We start from the raw sequence: 8,587 nt of genomic DNA on the forward strand, positions 1-8,587 counted from the left end.
AAATGCACACAGTCTCATATCTACACACGTGGTCAGAATTGTTGGTACCCTTGGTAAATATGATCAAAGAAGGCTACGAAAATAAATCTGCATTGTTAATCCTTTTGATCTTTTATTTAAAAAATTCACCAAAATCTAAACTTTCATTTGAGAATAAGAATTTAAAATGGGGGGAAATATCATTATGGAATAAATGTTTTTCTCTAATACACATTGGAGACAACTAACGGTAGCCTTTTATTCAATACCTTTTGAAACCCCCATTTGCCAAAATGGTATAGGAGTTTTCTCCTATAATGCCTGATGAGGTTAGAGAACACCTGACAAAAGATTTTAGATTCGTAGCTCCATGATGATGCTTCTTCTCTTCAGTTCACCACACTCATTTTCTAGGGTTCAGGTCAGAAGACTGGAATGGCCATAGCAGAAACTTAGTTTTGTGCCCAGTGTCCCATTTTTGTGTTGTTTTTAAGGTTTGTTTTTAGATTATTGTCTGGTTGGAAGATCCAAACATGGCCCATTATAAGATTTCTAACAGAGTCAGTTACATTTTGATTTTTTTTCTGTTGGTATTTGATAGAATCAAAGATGCCATGTGTCTAAAAAAGATGTCCAGGACCTCCAGCAGAAATATAGGCCCGCAACATTAAAAATGCAGCAGTATATTTCGTTGTACAAATGGGGTACTTTTTACCCCTGTGTTCACCAAACCCATCTATATTTAGTTTGCTGCTAAAAAGCAAATTTTTCAATTACATCTGACCATAGAAGCCAGTCCCATTTGAAGTTCCAGTCGTGTCTGATAACTGAATATGCTGGAGTTTGTTTTGTGGTGAAAGCATTTTCTTTTCTTGATTTTTTTTTCTTTCTTGAAGCCCTCCCAAACAACATGTGTTGATGTAGTGTCACGTGTATGTTCCTGTTTTCCTTATTTGGTCCGTCTTGTTCCTGGAATTGAACATCAACCCCCGTCCTACGTGTGAGTTTCTGTCTATTCTTTGTCTCAAATTAATGTTGTTTCAATAGTTAATGTGTGTTGATGTTAATTAAAAACCACTTTACTTCTACTCCTTCATCGTGCGCAGTTACTACAACCACGTACCGTGACATGTACGTGCTGTTGGTAATTTTTTTAATGTTTTCTGACCCCGAAACTCAACCTTTTTCTGCTGTTCTCCAGCTGTGATCCTTGAAGAGTCTTTGGCCACTCAAACTCTCCTCCTCACCGTGCATTAGGACGATATGGACACATGTCCTCTTCCAGATTCATAACATTTTCTGTTGACTGGAAATTCTTAATTATTGCCCTGATGGTGGAAATGGGAATTTTAACAGCACTAGCTCTTTTCATAGAGCCACTTTCTAATTTGTGAAGATCAATTATCTTTTGCTGCACGTCGGAAATATATTCTTTGGTTTTTCTCATTGTGATGGGTGATTAATTTGGAATTTGGCCTTTGTTTTCCCTCCTATTTATATTTCTGTGAAACAGGAAACCATGGCTGGATAATTTCATGTTCATAATCTGCTGAAAATTGTGAATATGAATGGGAATATATTTCATGTAATTATGGTGTAATTAAAGCAGCCGTACCTTCACACATATTAACCAGGGAATATGTGCATGATTTACACACACCCACTATTTCCAACCCATGTGTCTGTGTATCACTTACCATTCCATTGCCCCCTCCAAAAATAATTAAGCATCTTCAGAGAGGAATTGGGTTACCTGCACATTACAGTGAGAGATGTAAGGCTAGCTTACACTGGGGGGGATGAACACTGGGCGAGAGATGAGAAAGATGGCGCATCTCTGATGTACAGACCCACCTGGACATTAGCACCATCCAGTTACCATGGTAAAATGCTTTCTAGTTTGTCTGCTTATGGACCTTGGTCAGGGTTACCATATTTAATTTGACATGAACAACAACAAGGCTCTTAGAGGTAACTAGGATTTATACAAGCTCCAGTCTGGATCCAGAACACCTGAGAAGAGATGATGCCAACCCCTCAGAGGACCTCAGATGATGCTAACCCTGAAACAACATACAGAACTACCACATTTTGCTATAAGTTTGATTGCCTAATTGCTGTTAATAGTGTTAATCGTCTGTTTTTTTTACATCTTTAATTGATTTTTCCGAAAATTTCTGCCATATGCACATAAACTGACAGTCATCACTGATAAGCTACTACTAAATATTGTAGAAACTTAATTTTCTGTAAAGTGGCTTTGCAATAATTTGAATCGTAAAAAGCACTATACAAATAAACTTGAATTGAATTGAATTGAATTCACAGGGTTGTTTTGTCTTAAAGTCCATATACAATTAAAAATGTGAGTTTCTGACAGGGTTTATTTTGTGACAAAATACACTACATTATGGTAACAAATAAATAAATAAATTAGTGCACATAAAATATTGATTTGAATTAATATTATTTTGTAAATTTACCTGCATATGACCCATAAAGTTTCCGCTAAGAAAACTAAATAGTCCATGACAATGTACAAATCAGCCAAGCAACAAGACCCACACTGCAAAAATATTACAGTGATATTAATAATTTAGTTCTCTGAGGCCATTTCTGAGAGGGTGTTTAAATGACATCTAAAAACAAAATGCATTCTGAAAATGCAAACTTTGAAAACAGGTTTCAAACTGCAAGTTTTGATAATATATTATCATTCCCATGTAAATTAAAAAAAAAAAAAAAAAGTGAATTTGTGAAAATTTGTGTTTAATCTATAGGAATTTGTACAGGAGCGTAGTGTTTGTTTACAAAGTGATATCACTAACTACTGGCCTGGCAAGCAGCATTTTTAGTTGCGTATCAGTGTGAACAGGATCGGTTTGGTTTTGACAATGTTATTGTCTATTCGTAAAACATTTTAAAAAACCATAAGAAACCTTTTCTGTTTTTAGTGCATTTTAGTAAACGTACCCTGATATACAAGATGATGCTAGTTCAGTTTGTTTGAAACAATAAAGTGAGTCTGCAATTTGATATGTGAAACATGGAAGTATCGCCAAATCTGGTCCTTCCTCGAAATCGGGTTTCCATCAACTATCAAAATCTAAAAAATACACAACAATAAAATCAGTATAAATCATTTGAATAAAAAATCTTATTCTGTTCACAAACTTGTTAAATAACACATAATTCTGTCTTTATCTTTTCGATGCCGTCCGACCATTCTCAGTCCTTGCATGAGCTCATGGAAAGAAGTAAATGAACATGAAGCCTTTTAGTCTGCTCACAAACTTCTTCCCCGTTTATTATTACATTCACACATTATATAGTTGCATTGCAAAGGGTGGTGTAGTGGTTTATCCAATAAGCATTGTACACTACACCATATAGGAATGTCTAGAAAACAAGGGGTTTTCCCTCCTGCTGCCTCTAGAGCCCGTACATCTGTATGTTATATAGAATGGAAGTATGGTCAGGAAGTTCTGGACATATTAGGCATACTCTTGGCAAAGGATACTTCAACTCTGAGCAGAAGGACAGACCAAACTCAATAACCTTCGGGCCTATAGCCCCCGTCCTGGTCTGAACATCTGAACTCATGAGGAAATATGCATGTGTGTGCATACATTGAGGTATAGAAAGAGAACACAGAAGGGAGGAGGGAGCAAGACAGAAGAAAAGGAGTAAGAAGGGAGGAGGGATTGCAGAGAGGCACAAAAACATCTGGCAGAGAGCATAATATAATCTAACAGTTCCCCCATTTGTTTATATAATAAACAACATAGGCTCTCTGCCCAATTCCCCTTCTCTTAACATTAGCTCAGCATTTTTCTCATTCCACTTAAGATCAGCACATTCAACAGTTCTATTCATCAACACACTCACGAGCATCCTTTACCAACTTGCGAACCAAGGCAAAAATCATTCTGAGTGTTCGCTACTTCCCTTGCCTTATAATTCCTAAGCATTCCTAGACATATTCAGTAAACCTTTATCAATCAGCATCAATCAACCTTGATCAAACATTTACCATCCGCCTCATTATGAGGGTTATCTGTGTAACATAATATTCCCACTATAACACATTTTGTCCTTTAAACATAATCTGTTTCATTTTGCAGTGCAGGTAACTGTAAGCCTTGTAGCTTTTCCTTGGCCTCAATCTTAATAATATGGTTGGCTAGTCACTACTACATGTTCTTAGCAAATGTGTGGTGTATCTGCATTATCTAGCCAATTTTCCTCACCCATATTTACAAGGGAACATGTACAGGTGAGCAAGCTTTCTGTACAGCCAGGCATATTACCAGTTAAGCAGCCATGGCCTAATACTTTTAGTATTATTCTTACAAATTCTGGTTTCCTACACATAATTCTCTATCAAAACATAATATATTAGACTGCAAACATTTAAATGCTTTTCATTACATTGTTCACATCTTTGGTTTCTAAAAATACCTCTTTATCCCCAACTGGATATGCTTAATGTATGAGACCTTAACCAGGACAGTCAGATTCGGGCCAATATAACTAACCCCTAATGTCACCTGGATGTCTGCTGGGTTGCTGACTTACTATAGCTCTCAGGTTTATAATGTCAGGTGGACTTCTAGAGGTGGTCCCAATTTTTTCATCTAGTCTCATTTGTGCTGCACTTTTAATTTTAGCTTGTGTTATTAATAATTCTAATGTAAAAATCAAGTTAATCTAACAAATTAACTCTATTAAAGTCTATATCAGTGCTATAGACCTATGCAGTAACTCAAGTCAACTACTAGAACAACAACATTATCAGTAATGTCAATCAAATACACAAAAAATAAATCTTCTGATAAATGTAAACCACATCATAATCTCTTCGTTCCATGCTGTATCAGAATGAGGTCAGGATCAGGATGATTTAATCAGTCTCTTTTCCCTGCTTAGAGTTGCTCCTCAATCTTCCCTTGATTCCGGCAGGATCTTAATCAGTTGGAGCAAACAGCGGGCTTTTAAGCCACCAGTTGAGTTTGCTCATTCTCCTCGCTGGTCCCCCTAAGGGACTCTTCTGCCCCTGCCTGGGTTAGAGGCACACCTGGTGTGAACTCAGGATGTTCCTCCTTTCAATGACAAGGAACACCAAAGCCATGTATATCGCTGTCTCATCAGACATTCCAGATTAGCGGAGTAAACCATCCTTGATATCAGAAGAACTACCTATACCTGTGATAGGAGATCTTAAAATGCTTTTGTTAGAAACAACACATTTACTCATCACCCAGTCGATCCTTTATGTAGTGACCTGTGAGGAAAAAATCGTGTGGACTGAGGGCTGTCTATTTTCCCAATAACACCAGTAAAGTGAGAGGACTAGAACCCATATCATTCCAATTTCAATCAACATCATTTATTTCTATTTCTTTTTTTTTCCATCTGATTTCTTTCCTCTTCCCCCGTACACCACGTCTAAGTGGTATACACTAAAGTTCAATTTAACTCAACTCAATTATTTCTGTGTTGTTTCAAGGTATCTCACTATCATCAAATACTTTCTGAAACATGACCTTTTTATTCAGGCTTTTAACCTATTAATATCAGTTTTTCTTTGAAACACTCAGCCCACATGTAACATGTTAACAAGCACAATATATTTCATACATCTGACACATAATCAGTTTGATGAAGTCCGTCATGACATCCTGAAAAGGGAAAAATAAAAAGTTAAGTTTGGGGTGGACAGAGCAAACCTTCTTGCTCTGCCTTCCCATGTTTAACCCTGCGCAGGTGTGGCACTTTTTCTTTACCTGCCACTTAATATCCCAAGCCAGGATAATTAGCCAAATTAATCCATAGCCATTATTTTCTGGGGCATAATCTACCTTGTGTGCCCACTTAGAAAATTTTGAAACAGCTGTTCATGGCAGTTTGTCTGCCTTGGTGCACCATCACTCACACACTTTCACACACTCTCACACCCCACTCTGGCCAGAGCATCTCTTTTCGTCACTGTCTCCACAGACAGTGAATTGAATGGGGAATGTCAGTTTCTAGGGTGGAATACCACCAAGTCTTTCTCGAATAAAACAATTTCGGTACCGACAGAAGCTACTCAACGTAGGCACTGTGGCATTCCCCTTGCAACAGTGTCTAAACGTTGGACTATAACCGTTGGATGATGTCCATCACAATGGGGTTGAATTCCTCATCGCGTTCATAACCCCAAAATTTTACATTGTTTTGTCAAAATAATCTTTTAGGCCTAGGCATGCCATTATTGAAAGAACCAATTTTAATTTTAATTTAATTTTCTTTTTAATTTCTTAATTTTCTTAATTTCTAATAAATTATCTGTGTATTTTAGTTTTGTCTTTACTAGTTTTTTTTCTATTGCTCATGAGCTGCTCTTAAAGATTGGAGATCTCCACATAATCTTGGATTCATGGCCAAAAACACTTACATCATGTGACCGCTTTCTCTGGGTATGACAGCATTTGTATTTTGACAAGTTTGGAATTTTAAAACTTAAATTCAGCCCTAAGAAATCTATATTTACCAAGATGGAGTGACTAGTATCATTGCTTTACAATTCATATTTTGATCTTGGACACTTTGTGCCCTCTACTCCCCTATGTTTTAAGGAATCTTGGAACATCTCTGTTTATCAGCTTTACAAGAAGCTCCGTCTTTACATCAGAGTCTAAACTCTCCCTATATTTCACAGTAAGTCCTCTCTATGCTAAATCCAGTCCAAGTTTTAGCTGATTGAGAAATCAAGCAAACAGTTAACTTCTTTCATAGGGCTGGATTGGTGCCTATTAAAAGAAAGCAGTTTGTTGTTAGTTAAACAGCTTACAAAGAACTGCTATTAGACCATTGAATTATCAAGTTGCAAATTAATATGACAAATCAAAATCTGAGGCGGTCTCTGTAGTGGTCACTGTATATGCAGTACCTGCCCACGAGGGAAAAGATGAAAGTCTCTGAAAGTCATTTGAACAGGTCTTGGCTGTTTTAGTGTCTTTTTTCCTTCTGCAGTGTCTTCCAGTCTGTCACTTGGTGATGAGGATATGATGGGGCATCGGAGTTTTGACTCGGGATGCAGTTATCTTCCGCTCTGCCTCTCATGGCAGATGTCTGCAATGTTTTCAGTCTTTCTCCATTCCAGCCCCTCCCAGAAGTGTCAGATTCCTCTTACAGGGGGTGTAGCCGATCGCTCCTCAGCTTTTCCTGTTCTTCACAGCCATAATGCCTCTTTCTTCATGTTGTATCGCCCTTTGGCAGCTGCCCAAGATGTCGTCTTGTTGCTTCTATAAAATGAACACTCAAGAGAACCGCATTATAAACTTTGACCACAATTGCATATAAGCAATCTCTGGTATGGTCAGTCATCTTGTGCAACTGTCCAAAATTTAAGGAATCTCATCCAGTTAACAATATATATATATATAGCAGTTCTTTGGTTTATTTTAATAAGCAAGTTCTTCTTTGCTGGAAAAGTGCAAGCAATTCCTTCTTTGCAGAATGCAGAAAAGAGCAGTAACCTATTCTATCTGATATGAGCATTTATGAGCATTATACTTCTATAATTCTTATGAATACATCAGCATGATGCATTGTATTATAACTTCAGACTCAAATCTTTTTTCTTAATCTAAATTATTAGCTTAATACGGCCGTTTAAAATAGTCACTCAATCTTGTTCCCATTGATCACAATGCACAAGTTATTTTAGTTAACACAAAAACTATAGTCTCAATCTCCACAATGTATCACATTTCAGGCTGTCCCCCAGAGATAACGGACACACAAACTTCACTCTTGTAAAGATAAAATGTAATGCAAGCTATCTCTTTGAAAACATCTATTTATCATTATATTACTTGTTTATTCATCAATATAATTCCCTTGTGGCTCCCACTTTTCATATAAACTAGCCTTTAACTTTTCAGAGCCAATACTTAACTCAAATATCCTAAAAAAAAAAATTCTGCCAAATCATCTAAATATAGTTTTCATTTCTCCTCTACACATTGCCATCCCTCTGATCAACAATACTGTCCTAATTTTGGCTTTGTTGGTTACTGACATATAGGCGTGCTTCCATTTCCCTTCATATTGCGCAAAATGACATTGCGAATTGAAAATACGCCTAATGGAAACACCAATTTAAAAAAAACTTGCTGTTTTTATTCATATTTTATATTTTATTATTAAAAAATTAATAATTCGCAAACCTGCTGTGGAAACAGGGTTTTCGCATTTACATGTCACATGCCTTATGTAAAAAGTCATATGATAATTTTTCAATGTACTATAACCTCCAAAAAACATTTCATACGTCCGGTATAAGGGTTTTCCCCTACCATTAATGCTTAGACAATTTACACTGCACACATCTGCGATGCAATTTGGCTCTGATACAGCCACTGAAGCTGATCGCAGCCACTCTAGTCAATGCTTGTGTTTGCTCAAGCCGCGACACGGAGGCTCTGAAGCAGCTCTCAGCTGTAAAGATACATGCATACGCCTCCTTTGAATAAATATAGCCAAAATCAGTTGCCATGACTTATCGCGAGTGGCAAAATATTACGTTTTAGAAGCATAACCTTGGTTAATGGAAACACTG

This window comes from Cyprinus carpio, chromosome A3 (assembly GCF_018340385.1).
Source record: "Cyprinus carpio isolate SPL01 chromosome A3, ASM1834038v1, whole genome shotgun sequence".
Classification (NCBI taxonomy): domain Eukaryota; kingdom Metazoa; phylum Chordata; class Actinopteri; order Cypriniformes; family Cyprinidae; genus Cyprinus; species Cyprinus carpio.